The 9053-nt window shown below is 33.8% G+C and overlaps 1 protein-coding gene across 2 annotated transcripts in view; it reads left to right on the forward strand.

The window, feature by feature from the left end:
* Positions 1–9053, forward strand: part of ZFPM2 (zinc finger protein, FOG family member 2) — a 354197-nt gene that overhangs the window by 76558 nt on the left and 268586 nt on the right. The window lies entirely within an intron of this gene.

The raw sequence follows: 9053 nt of genomic DNA on the forward strand, positions 1-9053 counted from the left end.
TTTATTCTCTTTCTTTCTTCTTTTCTCAGCATTAGAGCCTTTTCCAGAAAGCTAGGTTTTCCATATAACGTGTCAAAAAGTTGGAGCCTTGTCCTTTGTGTCTCGAGTAAGAACACTGAGCCAGATTTTTATATGATCCAACGGTTTCATTTCTTGGCTACAACAACTGATAATCACAGCATCTTTTCCATTGCCTTCATGCCTATACCAAGTGCTAATCTACAACATTTCTTTTTTGTTTATTCCTTCACTATTAATGGCCAAATATAGAATGAAGAAGTTATCTATACTTTTAATGTCTTCCTGCTGGTCATTCTATCTGTTATTCTTAGTTTGCTCTTTACATTTAATCTTGATCCCATTTTTTCCAGTTTTCTCCTTAATTTTTATTACAGAGCTTGTAGATCATTTTCAATTTCAATTATCAGGGTAGTGTCATCAACACAGATAAGATTATTGACGCTTTTTCCTCTAGTTTTAAAACTATGCTTATCATTTTCCAAACTGTCTTCCCTTAACATATATATTCAGCATATAGGTTGAATACAAAAGAGGAACATATACAGTCTTGTTTCACTCTTTTGCCAACATTAAGCTAGTCTGTTTTCTGATATTTATTTTTTAAATGTATTTATTGCTATCATGCTCTTTGGGGTGATTATAGTTCTGTGTATATTGTGGCTTCCTGATTTCATATATGATGAGGGATTTCCATTTTCCTGAGCACATTCCACAGTATAACATAGTCAACATAATTGATATAATCTTTCTATTATCAATGAAGGACATTGTGTGTGTGTGTGTGTGTGTGTGTGTGTGTGTGTGTGTGTGTGTAAAATGAATGGTGTAGTCGCTTATTTATCAGTTTATTTTTAACACAAATTTACAGGTCATCCAATTCCCAATAACTTTGTGGCTTATAATTAAAAAAAATGCAAAAAACAACATAAGCATAAACAATGTTGGTAGTCTGAACACAAATGTACAATATACATGCAAAAAAAAAATTCCAACAGGAACTCAATGTTCTCACACAAAAGGTCACAGGTTTAAAGAATGGTCTTTGCATGACTATAGACCAGTATCCAGGTGCAGGTCTAGGAACTCTTAAAATAAATGGATCATCAGTTTTGGCATGGAGACAGCCTTGGGTGCCCTAATCGACAATCTGCACCAGAATAAAAACAAGGAAACAGAGTCATTGACTGAGATGGGCAGCCATATAAATTGAATACCATTGAATACAAATTGAGCCATAAAAATAAATAAATATATTTCTATTAATACTCTTGGATCTCTTAGCCACTTTTTAATCATGGTATTTTTTTATCATCCTTGAAGGAGCTGAAAGTAGTTTCTCTCTTAACTTCTCTGGTAGTTTCTCTCTTAACTTCTTGGTACTATCAGGAGGTGCTATTGAAGATACTTGATACTTTTGGGAATGTACTCTCTCTCTCTCTCTCTCTCTCTCTCTCTCTCTCTCTCTCACACACACACACACACACACACACACACACACACACACACACATTTACACAGCTGTTTTAAAGGCTCATGGGAATATTTGGTGCCAGTTGATATTGGTAAGGTTGATTCTTCCCTGCAGGTTTGGTGTTGGATATTTTAATAATTCAGGATGTCTATATGGTAAGGGTCTGGATATGAATAACAACTTGAAATCAGAAAGATGGAGTTGGTGCTGATTCCAGGAGCTGGGCTTTAGAATTTTAGTGTTTTTTTGACTAAGGATGTCAGTATTCATTTACACTGATCCCATTGTTATTTGATTTAGTGTTTTTCTTTTTCCTGCTGGAGTTGTAAGGACCTAATGGGGGCCTTTTAATGCTAACGAAATCATTGGCAAACTGGAAAAGTTTCCACTATCTCCTCTACTTTCTGACTTTATGTGACCATGTGTAAATATTTTCTGCAGCTTTTGTGTTTTGTTCAAACAGCCAACTTATTTGCTGTCCTATTTGTGTATATTTAAGATAATCAGAAAGGTCAAAAGTTATTTTTTTAAAAAAGATATGCTTTGAATCAGTAATGATTTTCTACTTTTTCAAGAATATCTTTTGTGTTTTTCTAATGCTAAATAGCCAGAAGCAGAATTAAGACAAGGTGGTTCTACCTGTAATCATTTTGAGGTCCACGGGGAAGTTTTTATGGATGATAACTTTGCTATTTTTTTCTTAACAGGATTAAGAATACTTTGCATGTCTTGCATATAGTGACGAGTTTTTCAGGACGTGCTTAGCCCAAAGAGTTCAAAAGGGAAGGGGAAAAAAGAAACCCTCCCAAAAAGCCAATATGACTTTGTTTTTTACCTTGCTGGAGGAACCGTTTGTGCAAATCGTCTATAAGCTTATTGACCTGCATCTTTGACTCCTTGTTTTCTCTGGATTTGACTGGAGTGTAGACACTGATAGAGCTGTGATAGAGGTGATTGAACAGCCCCCAGCTTGGCTTGGCATCAAGCCCCACAACCCCCTTAGGACTGACATTATCATTCCATGAAAATACTTCATGTTTTTTCAAGCTAACAGTGTCTTATTTTTTTTAATTTATTTTTAATTCTTCCCGGAGCCTTTATGAAGAGTTTTAAAGAAAATGAAGGGCACAGTAATTCTGAATAAACAAAGATAGCATATGAAGTACAATGAGAGGTATCTCTTAAAATAATGGGATAAAAAAAACAAAGTTACTGTTTATAATTTGTGAAAATGATTTTAAAGATCAGCATTATCAGATGCTTTATTTTATATACAAAAGTGAAGGAATTTTTTCTTGGATTCTCTTTAATCCAGAATCTTCTAATTATATACTCAAATATAGTAATTCTGTGTGTCTGTATGTACTCCACTGTTTTCTAAAGCTTGAGGTTGCTTTTTCAGAATGAGTAGTTGCTACAAAAGTAAAAAAAATAATCTGAAGGAATATTTTTCTTCAATTAACAGTTCTTCTGGAGTATGACTTGTTTTCTTTAAGATCAGATACTGCAATCTGTTTTAAACAAACATTTGAAATATCTGCTTCCGGTTTTACCTTTCCCGGAAGCAAACAGGGATTGCTAAAATTAAAATATAAACATACACAGTGACCTTTTTGATTACCACATTTGAGATAAAAAAAGATTCCTTTTGTAGATCCAGTTGAGCTTAACTTTGGGGGAAATTACTTGTAGAAGAAATAAAAAAAAAAATATTTGTTGTGGAATATATTTGGGTTTCCAATTATGGCATACTAGTGTTAATGGACTTGAATAAAAAATATTGGAGAGTATTTGACCCTATAGTTTGTTCCTGAGTATTTGACCCTATGCCCTAATAAACCCTATTGTTTATTTCTTTCCAAACACTCATTTTTATGTAGCTTGCATACTCAGGAAATTAAATGCCCTTTAAAATGTTATTTCACATCTCCCTTTCTGTGCTATCTATATGCTATCTATGATAGCATATGTACAATTCCTGGAGAATTTTTAGGATCTTCTAAATTCTTGACTTCTTTGGAAAGATGCTGTATTGATCAATCAACTTCTGTCAGAGATACATTAATGACCTTGGTGGATTCCAAGCAACTTGTTAGTTTTCTCTTTTAGTTGTCATGATCAAAATACAGTGATAATTATTCCATTTCATTAAAACACTTCCTTGACTTTAGTTCAAGCAGACATTACAAATACACTATTCATATAGTATATATACAGAGATCATACCAAGAAGGCATACAGAAATATGCATTGCTTGATACCTTTTTGTCTGTAAATAATTCAGGGGTGGGTTTCTACCGGTTCTGTCCACCTCTGTAGAACCGGTAGCTCTGAAGAGCAGCAGACATAGAACCGGTTCTATGTCTGCTGATGTTTTTGCCCACCCGCCCATCCGGGCTCTTACCTGATCTTTATTTCCTGATTTTTCAACTTCAGTTGCCGAATAAGGCACAACGGCAGTTAAAAAAGCAGGAAAAGAGGGCTGTTTCAAAGGCTTCTTCTCTGCTCGCAGTGTGCTGATGATGATTTACAGGCCTGCGCTCGCATTGTGCAGGGAAGCACATCATAAATCAACTTCATAAATCCTGAACCGGTAGTTAACCCTGTTGTATCCCACCCCTGAAATAATTGTATTGGAGACCTCTAAAGAAAATGATCAGCTTTGTATTTCCAGAAGAAAAACCTTTTGATCTGTATGTTGTGTGTGAATATTGTGGGAATGTCAATAACAAAAGATTCACAGTGATTTCCTGCAGCTGTAGAATGGGAGTTTGCTTCAATAGAGCAACCACTTGTCAAAAGCCATAGTCTTACCAGGATCCTTATTAATGAAGACCTAGATATCTCAGCGGTAGATTACTTGCTTGCATGTTGAAGGTCTCAAGCTCAATTCCCATATTTTGGATTTGATGGAAATTTGGGGAAGTTGCTTGTTTGGAGAACCTATTGACAATTGGTGTGGGCAGTGCTCAAATCCAATTTATCTGCCACCATCACATAATTAATTCTGATTTAACTGGTTAATTCTTCAGCATCTTTGATTAAGACTGGTAACCATGAGAGAGCGTAAGAAGCCAGGCTAGCTACTGAAAATATCACTATATATCTTATTGTAATTAATCTGTATTCCATTGTATGTGAGATAGTCCACAGAATTAACATGGAAACCTGGTTTAGCAGATCAAATAGAAACTTAAGCTTTTTATTTTTATTTTATTTATTTTTATTTGTCAATTGCTTACAAGATAATAGGTATAAATAAAAACATAGTTATGAATACATGGATACATATAAGAAAAATAAAAAATATATAAAAGAAACAATAGGACAGGGATGGTAGGCATGTTGGTGCGCTTATGCACACAGACATATGCCCCCTACAGACCTCTTAGGAAAGGGGTGATGTCAATAGTAGGCAGTCTTAAGGTTAAAGTTTTTGGGGTTTGGGGAAAAAAACCACAGAGTCAGGTAGAGTATTCCAGACATTGATCACTCTGTTGCTGAAGTTGTATTTCCTGCAATCAAGTTTGGTGCGATTAACATTGAGTTTGTATCTATTGTTTGCTCTAGTGTTGTTCTGGTTGAAGCTGCAGTATTCATTGACAGGTAGGACATTGCAATGTATGATTTTATATACTATACTTAAATCGGACCGAAGGCAGCATAGTTCTAGGTTTTCTAGGTCTAAAATTTCGAGTCTGGTGGCATAAGGTATTCTGCAACAAGTAGAGGAGTGGAGAACTCTTCTTGTGAAATATTTCTGGACTTTCTCAACCGTGTTAATATCAGATATGTAATGTGGGTTCCAGACTGATGAGCTGTATTCGAGTATTGGTCTAGCAAATGTTTTCTATGCTCTGGTTATTAGTGTAATATTACCATAGAAAAAGCTATGTAAGATTAGGATAACAACTCTTAACACCTTTTTGGTTATGTAGTTACAGTGGGCTCTAGCACTTAGGTCATTTGAGATGAGTACTCCAAGATCCTTGACAGAGCTTTGATCATCAACAAGATCTTGACTATTCAGCCTGTATTTTATTTTCTGATATATTTTTTTTGCCAATATGTAGGACAGAGCATACTTTTGTAGTCTGTACAGAAGTAATTCACAATGTTAGAAAGTAACACTATGAATGCTTAGCTTAAGGATTCTGTTGATATATTTCTTTTCTGGCATATATATTATGAATACATGCAAAGGATTGGTTATATTCTAGTACTTATGGTATATATAAAACTTTCAGTTAATGTAACTCCATTAATTGTCATTTCTGTCTTATACAAATTACAATTCTATATTAATTTTAATGTTCATGTACAGTATTCCTGAATTTTGGCATGTGACTTTGAAGCATGTATATTATAATCTCAGTTTTGAGCACTATCCTGTAGGATATGATTGGTTTTTCTGTGTTGCAATGGGAAAACTATGCATTTCACATAAAAAGCAACATAGTGCTCATCACAAGCATTTTTAAAAAATGCTACTTTGTAAGTAATAAGCACCTATTACTAAGTGATAGGCAGCAGTCAAGAGAAAAAAAGCACGAAAACATGGGGTAAAATGAACCTAAATTATTGTTGCAGAAAACCTGTGATTATCTCCCCCTTCATCCCTTTTTGTCCTTAACTGTTGAGACAAAGTTGGGTTTCAGAAAAGAAACATATATAAATGAGACATTTAAAAAAGATAGAAAATAATATCGTGCACAGTTTTGTTCTTCGATATATTCAGTACAGTTTTGGTCTCAAAAAGTATATGCAATATATACATTGAATATGGATTTTGAAAGACCATATGTGTATAAATGCTAATATTGAGAAGAAACTGGCTTAAAAGAACACATTTAAATATTGATTTAAATGCAGATTTTCATATTTTCAACTTACTGAATTAATGAGAGAATGTAGGCAGAACTAACTAGCCTGAAAAAATAATACATTAAATTTTAAAATGTCACATTCAAGTAATACAAGTTGATTAAATTTTATCACCTTCAGATGAGACGCAGAAGTCCAGTAGCCTAACATTTCATGAAGATGTGTTGGAAAAGTTCAGCAGACTAAAGTTGTTTAGTCAAACTTCTCAAACTGGGAAATTGGAATAATACTGGGCTCTTAGTAATGTATCTGGGAATACCATGTTATTAATTGAACCTTTATCCAGCTGGTTAGATATGTCGGAGAAATCCAGCAGATTAAAGTTATGTGCTCAAGTTCTCAGGCTGGGAAACAGGGAAAATATTAGGGCCCAGGGAAATGGTCTGGGATTTCTCTTAGCCTGCCATAATTTAGTGCAGAGCTAGTTGATATCCGAATGCTTTGTTTTGGATGACTTTGTAGGATAAATGGAAAAAGTATGTGTTATACATTAAATAAGGGTTGTAGGGTTTAAATTATGTCAGCTCTTTCCTGGCATAATGTTGCTGAAGTTTAATAACATCAGAGAACTTTGTAAATTGTGCTTATCTACCTGTACCTCTGATAATTTTATGACATAGAGCAAGGATGTGCATTATGCAACCTGTGCCAAAAGCCGGCCTTAAAGTTAAAAATAATGTCTACTGACATTAATGTTCTCCTGCTGTAATTATAATTGTATATGAACAGGTCTCCAGTAGCATATTCACCTCTATTGAAGCAAGGTATATTATTTGAAGTCTTCTAGCCTTTCATGCAGTATACAACTGGGATAGAACTGCAATGTGAAACATAGAGGATTCAGTTCAAAGCAACTAAAGCAATTATGTCAAGAATGAAGTGTGGAATGTTTTAATCAGAGTTTCTTTTTTTAAAAAAATGTTAACACATTGTCTTTCTTACTTTTGTAAGCTTTTTACTTTTACTTTTTAAAAACTTTTTACCTACTCTAGGTAGACATGATAGCAAAGGGGACAAAAATTATTTATCTATAGCTATATCCTATAGTGTTTCTTATATGTTAGCCATTATATTTTGCTTATATTTTGATTGACTGGTGTAAAAAAGAAAAGGCAAGGCATGGCAGCTCTGTAGGAATGTTCTCTCTCTTTTTATATTTTTGAAACTTCTCGTAATTTTGTGCAGTTTATACAAATAGTAGACATGCAACCACCAGCAAAAACAAGGCCTGCTTCTGAACTCCAACATGTAATGTTCTATTTATGGAATGCAATATCATTTAAGGTCAGCAGTTTGAAATAAAGCATTAATATCTAGAATTAAAGCTAAAGAGATTAAAGACAATGACAGTCAACGAATTAGGAGCTTGATGAAAAGTATGTTTTACAAGTTTTTGAAAGTTAACAAATATATTAGGGTTCTCTGCTAAATAGGCAGGCGGTACTTTCCAAAGAATTGAGGTATAGAGAAAGCGTTACTTCAGGTTGATTCACAATTTATTGATGGATATTTTGATGGACTGACTGATCATATTTGTAAGGGCATTCTTCTATCAAATGAAACTGTGAGTGGAAAACATATAATATTAAACTTACAATGAAATGACAAAATGAACCTTCAGTAACTCTATGATTGGAAGCAGAGTTTTCATTCAGGTTTTGTTTTTGGTACTGCTGGCACTTTAGTTTAATAAGTGTGCTTTCAATAAAAAGCACACCTGAACATCCAAATTTTCTACATTTCCCCCCTCTGTCTTTTAGGCAGCTTTCCGTTTGTATTGGGAAGTCCTTACTGAAAGCTATCTCGTCTGATGATAAAACCATGAGTGTATGATGCTCACACATTTTTCATCTCTTTTATGACCTTATCTTTCACAAGCAGCTTCTGTGAAGGTATCCTAACTATAGAAAGCACCTGGAAAACATATATGATATCTATGCTGTGATAAGCAGTTGTGAACAAGAAACTAGACCTGTCAGTTCTAAACTGTTCATTGTTAAAAAAAAAATACTTTGTAGATATAGGTGATTGCAAAGTACATTATAGGGGAAGCAACAGCTGCTGTGATACTCAGTCAAGAAAAAACACACTTCAGTAGTTCTCTTACATAAGAATGAACACACATACAATACACATGCACACACACGCATACTCATACACAGAGTATAAAGCATCTGAAATACATAAGTTGAATAATGCAACGTGGCATTCTTTTTTTTTTTTGTATTGTATTTTTAACTAAGTGGTTTAAAAAAAGAAGAAGGGGGGGAGGGGGAGAGAAAAAGAAGAAAAAACATGCCAAAATGGAAAAGTAAAGTAGATAAGGAATTTATAAGTAGAATTAGGTTACATATTTCAATTCTGTATTTTATTAACTACTTTAAATAACTAAATGCATTAAATCATTTTTGAAAGTATCAGTCTTTGGAGTCCAAATGATATATACAGTAAATATAAAAAGCAGTAGTCAACATAGTATAAAGCAAGATTAAGAATTATATAATTTTAGTCTGAAGCATACAAATTTTACACTCAGAGTTACCCAAATTTCAAATATGATAGAATCTATATTTACAGTTGTAATCCAGAATTGTTTCCAAATCAAGTTAGATTTTGTGTCAGATTTACATTTAAGGTACAAGATTAAGTTAGACATTGAGGCATATCTTCAAGGGCT

The sequence above is a fragment of the Notechis scutatus genome, chromosome 3 (genome assembly GCF_049901735.1).
Source record: "Notechis scutatus isolate UNSWTSFEM ecotype Mainland chromosome 3, rNotScu1.2, whole genome shotgun sequence".
Classification (NCBI taxonomy): domain Eukaryota; kingdom Metazoa; phylum Chordata; class Lepidosauria; order Squamata; family Elapidae; genus Notechis; species Notechis scutatus.